This window comes from Dama dama, chromosome 9, assembly GCF_033118175.1.
Source record: "Dama dama isolate Ldn47 chromosome 9, ASM3311817v1, whole genome shotgun sequence".
Classification (NCBI taxonomy): domain Eukaryota; kingdom Metazoa; phylum Chordata; class Mammalia; order Artiodactyla; family Cervidae; genus Dama; species Dama dama.
The window spans coordinates 69,578,274-69,592,267 of NC_083689.1; the positions used below are offsets into that span (position 1 = coordinate 69,578,274).

Below are 13,994 nucleotides of genomic sequence, written 5' to 3' on the forward strand. Positions count from 1 at the left end.
AACTTTAGGCTTAGTTTGTTCTTCTTTTTCTGGTAGCCTGGGTATAAAGTTACGTTGTTTGCTTCAGATTTTTTTCCCTTTATCACTGTAAATTTTCCTCTTAGAACTGCCTTGCCACATTCCATAAGTTTTAGTCTGTTGTGTTTCATTGTTGTTTGTCTTAAAGTGCTTTTTTATTTCCCTTTTGTTTCCTTTTTTGACCCATTGGTTGCTAAAGAATATTAGTGAATTTTTCACCTTTTTTCCTATTATTGATGTTTAATTTCATACCATTGTGCTCAGAAAAAAAAAATCCTTGGTATGATTTCAGTCTTCTTAAATTTACTAAGACTTGTTTTGTGGCCCAATATCTGACTTACCCTGACATTGTGCTGTGTACATATGAGAAATATATGTATTCTGATACTCTTGTATGGAATGTTCTCCATATGTCTGTTAGGGTCATTTGGTCTGTAATGTTTTTCATAACCTTTTTTTGCTGAGTTTTTTTTTTGTTCTGGGGGATTTAGTCATTGTTGAAAGTGGGTTATTGAAGCCCCCTACTATTATAGTGTTGCCTATTTCTCCCTTGAGTTGTGTTAGCGCTAGCTTTATATATTTAAATATTCCAATGATCAGTATAGATATTTACAACTGTTATATCCTGTTGACGAATAGTCCTGTTTATCATTGTACAATGACCTTTCTATCTCCTGTCATGGATTTTGACTGAAAGTCCATTTTGTCTGATATGAGTATAGTTGCTTCAGCTGTCTTTTGATTACCATTTTCATGGACTATCTTTTGGCATCCCTTCACTTTCAGCCTGGTGTCCTTCATGTTTTTCATTTTGTGGTTATCATGAAGGTTACATAAAACATCTTACAATTGCAAAACTCTGTTTTAAGCTGATAACTACTTAACTTTAATTGCATACAAAATCACTCTACACATTTACTTTTCTCTTCCCAAATTCATTGTTTTTATATCACACTTTACAGTTTCAGTTTTGTTTATCCATTAACAAATTATTGTAGTTGTAGTTTTTTTAAATGCATTTGTATTTTAACTTTGAAACCAGAGTTAAAATGATTTATGTACCACCATTTCAGTATTAGAGTATTCTGAATTTGACTGTATATTTATCTTTACCAGTAATTTTTATACTTTTAATTTTTAATGTTTACTAGGCTTCCTTCGTTTCAACTAGAAAACCTCCAATATTTCTTATAAGGCAGGTCCAGTGGTGATAAACTTCCTCAGCTTCTGTTTGGTTGACAATGATGAAATATTTCTTATTAACAGCACTGTTCATCATTAATAAAATGCTAAATGTTTATTAAGCAACTATTATATGCCATACACCACTGTGGCTCAGCTGGTAAAGAATCTACCTGCAATGCAGGAGACCTGGGTTTGATCCCTGGGTTGGGAAGATCCTCTGGAGAAGGGAAAGGCTACCCACTCCAGTCATGGACTGTATAATCCATAGGGTTGCAAAGAGTTGGACATGGCTGAGTGACTTTCACTCACTCATGGTAGTGGTGGATGTACTCAATTATGTCTCTATAACATATATGAATGAACTCCTTTTAAAGAGGAAATGACTTGAAATATATTTTCTTTCCTTGGCAGTTTTTGGTGTTTTTTTGTTTTTTTGGGTTTTTTTGTGTACATGTGCTGGTTTTGGGGATTGAATTTTGAGGCTTTGCCTTTGCTTTGAAGCAGCAATAGTCATTCAGAAGGCTTGTAATTAGTTTGGGATTCCTGAATCCAGTGTTATGTTTTGTATCATTGAGCATTGATGTGACTGTAAAAATAAAGATGAGTGATGCTATCATTTTTTTCAAGTACAGGTTTTTTTTTTATTTCTGTGTAGCATGGAATGCCTATCATGGCATCAGGCCCATTTTTATTGATCCATAAATTTTATTTCCAAATAAAAATGTGATATTTCAAGAGTTTTACTTTCAACAAGCTGTAATACAATGAGAAATTGTGGACCAAAATGAAATTTGGAAGACTCAATCAATATTTTGTGCTTAAAATGAAAGAATGAATGGAACTATCTATACCAGTAGTTGCTTTTCACTCCTTAATTAACTTCTTTAGAAAATACGTATTTTAATGTGTTTCATTACTCATCACATTAAATTACCAAATGTGTCAGTTCCTCCTCAGAGTAATGATTAACTTGAGAATCCTTCGTTGTGTACTATACATTTGAATTTCCAAGACAGAAAATGACTTCAGCTTAGACATTATCTCTGGCCAGTGGAGATATTCTGAAAACTGTGGGTCACTGATTTGTCTCTGAGCCAAACTTTCTGGTCCAGATTCCCTCCATGAAAAAAAGTCTCTTCAAAGTCCACTAGATAACTTTGCCCTTGACCACTGACAAGCAGGACTGGATTTGCCCTGCCTGTTGTGAAGACCCAAAGCAGAGTGAGTGTTATTTCCCATCAGGTATTATCTGTGAAGTGAACCCTCAAATGAAAGGCTGGCAGAATGTTACTCTTCTAATTGTCTGCCATTAGTTTAACTCTAATTCAGCTGCTTTGGGCTTCTACACAGAAAATACTTTTTCTGTCCTTTGGTTAAAATATTGCCTCTTTGTATTTCTTAAAGAACCTTCCCTTGGCAGGCTTATGAATATGTCTTAGTGCCATACCATCATAATTTACACCAGGCTTTTGTTTGACTGCTGTGAAAGTGAAAGTGGTAGTTGTTCAGTCAAGTCTGACTCTTCGCAACCCCATGGACTGTAGCCCTCCAGGCTCTTCTGTCCGTGGAATTCTTCAGAAAGGAATACTGGAGTGATTAGCCATTCCCTTCTTCAGGGGAGCTCCCTGACTTTCCCAACTAGCCTGCTAGTTCATATGTTGGAGATGGAGCTGGTTCCTTCCCTTTAGTTGCCAGGGTTGGCACATGAGCCGAATATGGACCACACAGAGTCTCATGTGCTGTGCTGTGCTTAGTCACTCAGTTGCATCCCACTCTTTGCGACCAAATGGACTGTAGCCCACCACCCTCCTCTGTCCATGGGGATGCTCCAGTCAAGAATACAGGAGTGCATTGTCATGCCATCCTCCAGGGGATCTTCCCAATTCAGGAATTGAAGCCAGGTCTCATACCCCTGGTCATAGGGTTTTGTTCAGGTATAACCTTGTGGCTCAAACTGGCATACCTAACATCCTTTCTGAATAATATCTTTTACTTGCTCTGTGACGATGTGCTTGGGACCACCTGTGGTCATCTTACTGCCCAGTGAGCAAGCAAAGCTGAGAATGAAGTCCAGACAAGAAGGTAGAGCCTTGGTTATGTTTTAACTGCTACATTCCATCCCACCTTAAGATCCGCTTGGGGTTAGGGTAGTATGATTTAGGAACCTCAGCTTTTTTCTTTAGGCTGATTTGACTGCTGTAACCAGAAGGGTCCTGACCAATGCCTCTCTTCTCACTTGTGGCTTAAGTACTGTGTGCCTCTATATGACTTCATCTCCACTCAGCCTGCCCCTCAAGTAACGGCAGAGCAGATCCTCTACTCAGCGATCATAAGCATGCTGCTGTAACAGGGGAGACCAAACCTGACTGCATACTGTATGTATTCATTTAGCTCTAACTCCTGTGCCCTGTTGGAGAAGGAAATGGCAACCCACTCTGGTATTCTTGCCTGGAGAATCCCATGGACAGAGGAACCTGGTGGGCTACAGGCCGTGGAGTCTCACAGAGTCAGACACGGCTGAAGCAACTTAGCTCTCGTGCTCTGTCATCTGTGCTTAGTCATGCTGGCTTTGTGCCTTTGTAGAAGAATGTTGCCTAAAGCCTGTAATACACAGGAGAACCCATTTTCAAGGCTCTGACCTTTAAAGGTATACTATTTTTCCATTACAATAGAGACAGAAAGTTGTAGGACAGGGCATAACCTTTGTCTTGTAGGAGGATTGGAGGAATAGTGTGACCAGACCTAAGAGGACAGCAGCAAACACAAAGGATTCTGCCACCAAAAAGTTTGCAACATCCAGACCTACCCCCTTCCTTTTTAATGTCAAAGAAGTTTGAATCCTACTCCGTGCCCCCACCGCTGCCTTGGAGTAATCTATATTCTATTTCTTTTTTAAAGTCATTTTTAATTGGAGGATAATTGCTTTACAGTATTGTGTTGGGTTCTTCCATATATCAACATGAATCAGCCATAGGTATATGTTATGTCCCTTCCTCTTGAAACCTCCCTCCCACCCATCCCACCCCTCTAAGTTGTCACAGAGGACCGGTTTTGAGTTTCCTGCACTATACAGCAAATTTCTACTGGTTGTCTAATTTTTCATGTGGTAATGTATGCATTTCAATGCTACTCTCTCAATTCATCCCACCCTCTCCTTCCCCTACTGTGTCCTCAAGTTTGTTCTCTATGTCTGCATCTCCACTGCTGCCCTGCAGACAGGTTCATCAGTGCCATCTTTCTATATCCTGTATATGATACTCGTTTCTCTCTTTCTGGCTTACTTCACTCTGTATAATAGGTTTTAGGTTGATCTATCTTATTAGAACTGAGTCAAATGCATCCCTTTTTATGGCTGAGTAATATTCTATTTTGTGTGTGTACCACAACTCTCTTGGTACGATGGTTTTCTGGGACACTAGTCCACCATCTTCTTGGTATGCTGGCTTTCTGAATAAAGTCAGTGTTCATTTCCCTAATACTTCATCTCTGCCTTTATTGGCCCATCGTTTAGCAAACAGTACAAGCTTGGGCTTGGTAACAGTACCTGTACCTGAGACCTTAAGGGCTTTGTCAGGCGCTTGACTTGATAATTTCTCACAGTCTTTTAGATAAACATGTGGATGGCTTATTAGTTTTTAAAAATATTTACACCTTATAGAAAAACTCAGTATTCTGAGTACAATATAATATAATAATTTAACATGTCAAAAGAATTAAATGAAGTTTGAAAATTTGAGATTTAAAAAACAACGGAGTTAGATGCATTTTCCTGACTTGGATTAAAAGACTGCATTCACTTACCTGAAAATATCTATTGTACACTTTCTAAAAGCTAGGCAGTATGCACAGAACTAGGATACAGCAGGGAGAAAGCAAGGCTAGTTTCAGGCCTGAAGGGAGAGTATTTATTTTTTAGCAGGAAAGATTAACATGATTCAAACAAAAATACAAATAAATACATAATCACATCTATGAGTGCAAGTTTGGGGATGTATATAGCAGGGGATTTTTAGTTCTGGGGTTCAGATACCTGAATCCCAGAGAAAGTGATAACAGAATATGAGTTTAAAGATTGAATAGTAGTTAAGTAGAAGAAAACATAAGAGTGGAGGTGTATTTGCAGGAGAGAGTAGCTTTTTTTTAAAAAAAAAGATTTTCAAGTAGAAAGATATGTGATTTCTTTGAAGCACTGGAAGAAGAGGGAGACAGACAGCGATGAGACTGAAGATGTAGACGAAGGACCAGATCAAGCCAGGCCTTTCAAGTCTGAGTGACGGTGGCCATTTCTCCCTTTCAAGCCATGGCAAGCCATCTAAGAATTTGAGTGCATAGAGGGACACACTTAGGTTTATGTTGGAAAAGTTAAGCTGTCACTGTAACTTAGTGATTCTTTTTTTTTTTCATTTATTAGTTGGAGGCTAATTACTTTACAATATTGTAGTGGTTTTTGTCATACATTGACATGAATCAGCCATAGATTTACATGTGTCCCCATCCCGATCCCCCCTCCCACCTCCTTCTCTACCCGATCCCTCTGGGTCTTCCCAGTGCACCAGGCCCGAGCACTTGTCTCATGCATCCAACCTGGGCTGGTGATCTGTTTCACCATAGATAATATACATGTTTTGATGCTGTTCTCTCGAAACATCCCACCTTCGCCTTCTCCCACAGAGTCCAAAAGTCTGTTCTGTACATCTGTGTCTCTTTTTCTATTTTGCAAATAGGGTTATCGTTACCATCTTTCTAAATTCCATATATATGTGTTAGTATACTGTATTGGTCTTTATCTTTCTGGCTTACTTCACTCTGTATAATGGGCTCCAATTTCATCCATCTCATTAGAACTGATTCAAATGAATTCTTTTTAATGGCTGAGTAATATTCCATGGTGTATATGTACCACAGCTTCCTTATCTGTTCGTCTGCTGATGGCCACTTCTGGGCATACACACTGAGGAAACCATATCTGAGACACGTGCACCCCAATGTTCATCGCAGCACTATTTATAATAGCCAGAACATGGAAACTTAGTGACTCTTAAGTCTGGCTCACACTAAAATCATTTTGGTTTTGGCCAGATCATTTTGTGGGTGGTGTGGAGCTCAAAACAAAATACTTTTACCTGGTTCCTATCCCATTCCCACAAAATCAAAATCTATTTGATTTTGGGCTCCTAACTCTGGTTATTTTAAAAGCTTCCTTCAGGTGATGTTTGGTATCTTTATTCAGTTGTCAGCAATGTATCAAACAAAGCACATTTCTGTTAAATAATTCTTAAGAGGGCATGTTAAACAATTGCCACATATGAGTTTGACAGAATGTAACCACTTGCTAGTCTGATAATTCAAGTTTTGGACACTTTTTCTTAACATTAGAAGAGGTAAGTAACTTTTTAGAAGTTTCCAGCTAGTAGTAATGAATGGTGTCTCATAGTGAATTATCCCTCTTCAAATAGACAAATTGAAAGGAGCCACGTAGTTAGTCTGTGGAGAGACATTGCATGTCTCAAAGCAGAGTCCTTTGATTTAAATCATCATTTTCTGCCCTTGTATAAAGTCTGACCTTGGTTTTTCCAGTTGTTCTATTATTTTTGTTTTTGTTTTGCCATTGTTTTGTTTTAAAATTAAGAACTACCCTACCTCTTTTTTCCCCCCAAAAATTGGGCATCTCGACATGATTAATAAGTTCATGAGTCACTTGTTATGATTTCTTTTGAAACAAAGGCTCTAGAACCCCAGATAGAAATCTGATTCTTTAGAATTTGTAGTCACCCTTTCCACAATAGGAATTCTTCCTTGACTTAGGGGATTTATTTTGTAGTTGTTGCTGTTAATTTAGAGCATTGCCCATTGCCAAACATGGGAATTGCAATTGTTAATGGTCTTCTATTTTTAGAATAGTAATCTTGAGCTCTTAAGGTTCAGAGAGAAGGTCCAGTTCTCTGCAAATAGCACTTTGTTCAGCCTCATATAACTGACGGCAAATTTGGTCTCACTGTTTACCTTGCCTGTGAGTTAATCTTGAGGAAAGACTTCAGTGTTATGTGTAGAGAATAAATGAAGAGTAGTCATGTGGTTGGCTAATGTTCCAATACAGCATTAGGACGCTTGTCTATGCTTAAGGTGGTAGACCCCTATTATGTAAAGGGTAGTTGGCAGAAAAGTCAATTAGCCAATCAGATAGTTGATTCTAGAAACTCAAACTAAATGTGAGAGTACAATATTGCTTTTCAGTAAGAGAAAGAGTCTGGTTTTTGCTCAATTCAATAAATGGAAAAGTAAACCAAAATGTGTTTAGATGCACTCTAATAGACAGTATGCATGAATTATTTCATCAAATTCTAATAATTCTGTGAGGTAGAGTCTGTTGTTATCCCTATTTTACATATAAGAAAACTGAGGCCCAGAAAGGTCAAGCAAACTGATCAGGATTCACAGCCTTTAAGAAAGAGAGTTAAGATTATATCCAGGCCATCAGATTATAAGCCTCTTGTGAAGGTTAGATGATCCTGCTTTTCCCAAATGATGCTGGGATAGAGAAAACACATGGAAAATTCACCCAAATCCTACTTTCTGGCCTCAGTTATAATATGAAGAGTCTTTTGCACCCCTGGACAAGTCATTTCATCATGTGGACCTCCATCTTCCTTTGCAAAATGAAGGATTGAAACAATTTGTATCAGATCGTCTCTGGGGTACCCTCCTCCTCTGAAGTTCTCTGATTCTATAATTGCATCCTAACCTTAGAGGTATACGTGCTCCTTCCCCACCACACCCTCCAAAGACACTGCTTCCCAAGGCAAAAGTCGAATCCTCCTGAAAGAACCCAGTGCAGTTTGATGCTAAACCCCAGATCACACCAAATCTATTCAGAACACACAGCACTTTTAAAATCTGGCAAGCCAGTTCTCCAAAATAAATTGCTAGTGGGATATGATTTTGGAAGTACAATATTAGTACCCAAAAGAAAGAAAAGAAAAAAAAAGCTCAGAATAATCGAGGCTTTCTCTTTAAATCATCTTATTCTACAATGTTACTTTTGACAATTTAGCTTTGGCTTTTTAGATAAGGGGTTTTCAGTGTGGGAGAAGAGGGGTGTCCTCTTCATATCTTTAGAAATTTCCTTTAGTGTTTTATGAAAAGGTAGACCACACGGTCCAGGAGAATGTACATAAGACATTGATGGAGTGCCATCCAGAATAATCACAGGTGCAGAGAATTAGGACACATCCTGATAAAAGGTACATTCTTTTTCTCCTTTCCACTTCCTTATAGAAAGTATTACACAGTCTGCATTACACAACACCCATTACACCAGCATGCAAAATATTACATTTTCAGACCAGCATCGTTATAGAGCAGAGAGCCACAAAAGTGCCTGAAAAATAATTGCATTATTTTTAGTGACATCAGTAAAAGATGCACACATCAGGATGAGGGAACAATTCAGAAGTGCCGAACCAGTCTGAAAATGCTAAAAATATTGTTCCCCCTCCAACAATTGAAATGTTGAGCAAAGATAGAGGCAATGGCAGGTAGGAAGATCAAATCAGAATTCCCACCTCTCAGTTGTAACAGGCTTTTAATCAGGGCTGGCAAGAGTTGGGGAGTTGGGGGAGCTAACATGGGTCATCAGCTGGGGACTGTGAAAGGAAGGAGAAAGTTGAAAAGGGGCGGCATGGAGCAGCAGCAAGAGGAGACTTAGCTCCAGCATCTAGCACCCCAGAGCAGAGGCCGTGTGCAGAATGGCTGAGAAATCAGCATTGGCTCTAGAAGCCCTTGCCTTTGCGGTTGTGTGAGCCCAGCGGACGCATGGGCACTGGAGCAGGGGAGCGCGTCTGTGCTGGACACATGTGTTTCCCATTGAGAGCTGGAGACAGCCCAGTAGCTGGGAGTTGGCCTGACAAAGCTGTATTGAAGTACAGAGTACGGTTTCAAAGCAGTCAGAAAAAGAACGGGAATGCTGTTCAGGAAATTCTTCAGGCATGGGCAGGGACTTGGCTGCGATTCTGCAGCTGGAAAATCTGACTGGGGCAGCTTCTGAACGCAGACTGGGCCTGCTCACCCTCGGCAGGCCGAGTGGCTGCCTCCTTCCAGCCGCTCCACACACGCCTGGATTGCGGGATTCATCAGCAGTGCTGTGAAGCTGAGGAGAGGTAGGGGACTGTTCGGTCCTTGCATTTCCACGCTTTCTCTTCACTTTCTACCTGCTGTTTGTTTGGAAGCACTCCGAGTTTTTGTGGGTGGTGGTGGGGGGTGTGTATGTGTGGGAACAAGTTAGAACTTCATCACTTAAACGGCTGGTGTGGGGATGTAATCTTTTCTTCTCCCCCAGGCCCCTCCAAAATGTGGTTTTCAGCAGGGCAGAGACACTTTGAAAAGTTGGGATTGAACTGGCAACACCACTGTGAGAAAGAAAAGTCTGTGAACTCTTGTGTTGTCACCCTGTTCCAACCTTCTGTAACTTTTCTACGAGAAAGGACAGTTCATTGACAGGGAAGATAATTTTAGATGAAACTGTCTGTGTTCTTCCCTTCATGAGAGTTTGGAGAGGGGCATTTATAGCAGAAAATGGCTTTCATTTTAGAGGGAATCGGGATTTGAAGTTTCTATTTTGGATTACGCTTTCAGGGTGTAGGAACAGAAACTGTGCGTGTGAGATCCTGGCATCTTTTATTATCATGCGGGGTTTCGACTGTCATTAAGGAGCTCAGTGATATATTTGCCTAGAAATATGCTGGATCAACATGTATAATTCTGTTTCTATAATAATTTTCAGTTTTTCTGAGTTGCAGAAGCATCTGGGAGTTCTCTCAGAAAATACGTCTGTAACAATGTTGTGAAGCAGTTATACTCCAATAAAAAATACTTCATTATTTTATGAAGCATAGGCAACTATAGAGTCACAGAAGGCAGTAATTTACTCAAAATCAGTTAAAAGATAGACATGTAACTGTGTGAATTTTATTTAATTTATTCTATTTTGCACCTTACTGAAGAGAGTGCTTTTAAAAATAACAAATTTTAGGTACTTCTCTTTCATACATATCAATTATAATACAACTGATTTTTACCCTTCCTCCACAAAAGCTACACCTTATCCTACATTTAGCATTTAGAAAATGCAAAATATAATATAAATGCATTTAAGGAAGTGGTTCAGTTCTGAAAGAGCTGGACCAAATCTCACTAGAGCTTTGTGATTTCTGGCAGAGCCATCAGTGACAACAATGGTGTTTTCCAAAAGGGGCTTGGCCAGGAGTATGGTTGGAGAAATAGATGAATGAATGGATTTGTGGCTGCTTCTTGAAAAGCAGAAGAGTAGCTAGACCTCTTAGGGTGGACCTCAATGAAGTTTGTGTTTACTTTTATTCTAAAATATCTCAACAAGTATCTGATAGTAAAGAGTCAGATTAGTGGGTGAGTAAAGAGTACGAGCCTAGACTTGTTCGTATCTGTCTGCATAAGACCTAGGATACGTGTGCAGGCATTGTGTTTAGTCAGTGGCAAGTCAGCCCTCTCAGTCTGCAATTTTATTTTCTCTACAGTCTGCACTTGGAGGAGGGAATTAAGAAATGACTGGCAGCAGGAATTCTTATTCTGAGAAATGGCACACAAATATTTTCTTCGTGAATGTCATCTTTGGGTTGGCTTGGTTTGGGTTGGAGTGAAGAGAGTTTGGAATAATTCCCAAAAGGGGAAAGAAGATAGGATAAACAGTGACTACACTTGTGTTGCCTATGGAGTCAGTAAGATGCCAAGACTGATTGGGAACCAATGTGAACCACAGCCAAACACACTGCCAGTGAAAAAGGAGACTCTGTAGCTCTAATGTCATGCTCCTCTAAATTTAGTGCATGTTGAGCTGAGCAGGCATGAAATAACAACTTCACGTTGCAGGGCTGTGCACAACATTGCCTGAAACTTGGAAGAAACTCTATAGTTTCCCTCGTTTAGAAGTACGAGAGGTGGAAATCAAGCTCCCCTGACATTTGAAAAAAAGAAAGAGGGGTGAAGGAGGGTAGAGGTGAAGAAACCCAGGGCAGAGGTACAAACTACAGGGAGGGAGGAGTAGCCACAACACAAGCTGGGTGGAAGGAATGAAACATACATGCTAGAATAGCAAAGCCCAGTGGGCACTGATTGGTTCAGTGTGAAATGTGTGGCTAAACCATGGCCTTGGTGAGCAGAATTGTTTTACCCTGTTCACAATGGAAGACCCCATGATCCGTCCACCATGCTCTGCCTTATGGAAGTAATCAGAAAACACATTTTGTAAGAATGGCATTGCCCAAGGGTTCAGATTTCCTAAGTGAGTAGGGAGCAGGCTCTTAAGGCCTTATTTTTAACCCATATTTGTTCCGTCCAGAGATATTTCTGCTGGGAGTGATGAGTGAAGGGGCCAGGTGGAAATGGGGGAGGGGTGGCAGTGGGCAGAGCTTGTTCCAAGGCTTGCCCATGGATGCTTCATCCTGAAGACAAACTTTTGAAAAGGAATATATTAATAGAAGGATACATATGCTTTACTGCAATTCATGAACTTAATTTTATCTCTTTTTTATTTTAAAAACATCTCCAAGGGCATATACCACATTGTTGGTGAAAGTATTTAATATTCCATAAGGTGAGAAGGTTCATGGAATTATGGAATTGACCATCTGGAAAGGATTAAGGCTTAACATCCTGTAGTCCAGAATCTGAGCTTCAGTGATATAAAGACCCCTTTTAACAGGGCTGGAGAAAGTCCATGCTCCCACTGTTTTAATTATACTGTTATTTAAACATGTACAAATCCCAAAATACACACTTAGATATTGCCTCTTTATTTTAATAATTTTTAAGCATCCATAACACTAAAATAAATATATTAATTAAATACAGAGAAAAGTATCTAACAATATTCAGGTTATCAACATTTGTTTCTTAATATAGAGGGCGTTTAGTGTGAGCATGAGTCTTGTCAGACTCTTTGTAACACCACGAACTGTAGCCTCCCAGTCTCTGTCTATGGACTTTTCCAGGCAAAAATATGGGAGTGGATTGCTATTTCCTATTCCAGGGGAGCTTCCTGACCCAGGGATCGAACCCGTATCTCTTATATCTCCTGCATTGGCAGGCAGATTCTTTTCCACTGGTGTCACCTGGGAAGTCTAGAGGATCCTTTACTAGAATTTAATAAGGTTTACACCATGAACATGGAACTGAAGATTATTCTAATTCCAGACACTTATACTCTTATATCCTGGATACATACTTGCTTCTTCTATGACTTTTTTTCTCTTCAAATGTACGTTCATTTGCATGCCAAGATATCCTTTGATGTGCACCTTGAAGGAATACGTCATTTTGTGTTATATCACACTCTACTTCTTTCTCTAGTCATGACAATTGGAATCAAATCACTTGTTGCCAAATGACTGTACATTGAATACAAATGCACACACCAAAACCGCGAGTAGTAGCCACTGGTCATGATTTGGATCTGTATTTCCTAGGATAAAATTTGAAAAAAATTAAATAAGCACATCAAAGAAATAAGAAAGGAAAACACAAGAACAAACTTGGCAGAAAACTCTCTGAGTCTGGAGAAAATCTGAGAATCCCTGAGCCTTGGAGACTCTACCTTGAGAAGTAATGATTTTGACCAATTCTGGTTCCATGGAGGAAACTCTGCAGGAATTTAGGAGGAAATGGCCCTGGAAACACCCCGTCCATTTTTCTAAACAGTATAGCCACTTTTATTTGTTTCATATATTGGGGTTTTGCAAGAAATTTCATTTGAAGAGAGTTTTAGTGCTATATCAGTGAAGGCTCCATTTGGCTGCAAATAGAAACCCTGCTCATAGAGTTGGAACATGTAGGACTTCACTTTTTGTGCATGTGATGTATATTACACCTGGGTAGTCCAGGACTGTTGTGGCAGCTGAGCGGTGTCGCCAAAGATCACAGCTTCCTTCTGTTCATTTTTTCATCTCCACGTGTCATGTTCAAGTCAGAATAAAAATGGCAAAACATGAAGAAGAAAACTACTTCTCATGAACCTTTGCCTCTTTAATCAGGAACGAATGCCCTCCAACATAGACTTCCTCATGTCTCAGAATATACCCAGAACTGGGTCATGTGCCTACTGGTCCCATGCAGTTATAGTACTATGATGGGTGGAGGCCCTCTGAGTGTGGAATAGGAGCCCACAGGTCCAGATCAAGAGTTTTAGAACTCTTCCAACCGTCTTTTGCTCCTATTTTAAAGAGGCATACACTGAGACTAGAAAAGATATGTTACCTGCTGGGAGAACACGGGTATTCAGAGACAATGGCAATGCTTCTTGTCCCTTGACTCTGAGTCTAGTGTCAACTACTTGTTATGTGTGTGGCTTAGTAATGACAGGTGATACTTTGGAAGCTATGTCAGAGAAAGTAACATAATGGAATCTTAGTAGTAGGAGGGCCCTCAGAAATCACCTGGTTCCATGGTCTTTCAAAACCTCTTGAATCAAAATTTCTGAGATTAGAGTTGAGGAATCCCTCTATTTTTAAAAACTCCTCAAGTTATTCTTTTGAAGCCAACCAGACATTGGTCTTCAGAACTGAGTTTGTTTTACACTGCTGGGGCTAAATCATTATTTACTACACAAGTGCTATTTATAGTACCACTGACAGATGTCAGCCAGATGTGACACCAGTTCATTCAGTGATGGAGAACCTCACTATACTGCAAAGCAGCTTGGGGCGTTGTTTATCATCTCCAGTCTCCTCAGGTTGGGCCACATTTACATCTCTGTACTTTGTAAC

General features: G+C 39.7%; 1 protein-coding gene across 2 annotated transcripts in view; it reads left to right on the forward strand.

Annotated features, from left to right (window-relative positions):
- Positions 1-13,994, forward strand: part of SGCD (sarcoglycan delta) — a 660,276-nt gene that overhangs the window by 217,219 nt on the left and 429,063 nt on the right. The window contains exon 1 of one of the 2 annotated variants that reach the window (XM_061151819.1): positions 9,141-9,359. The exons of the other annotated variant lie outside the window; for it this stretch is intronic. The gene's annotated coding sequence lies outside the window, so the exon portion shown is untranslated. Of the gene's footprint in view, positions 1-9,140; positions 9,360-13,994 lie in introns of those variants that run through there. 2 annotated transcript variants of the gene reach the window in all.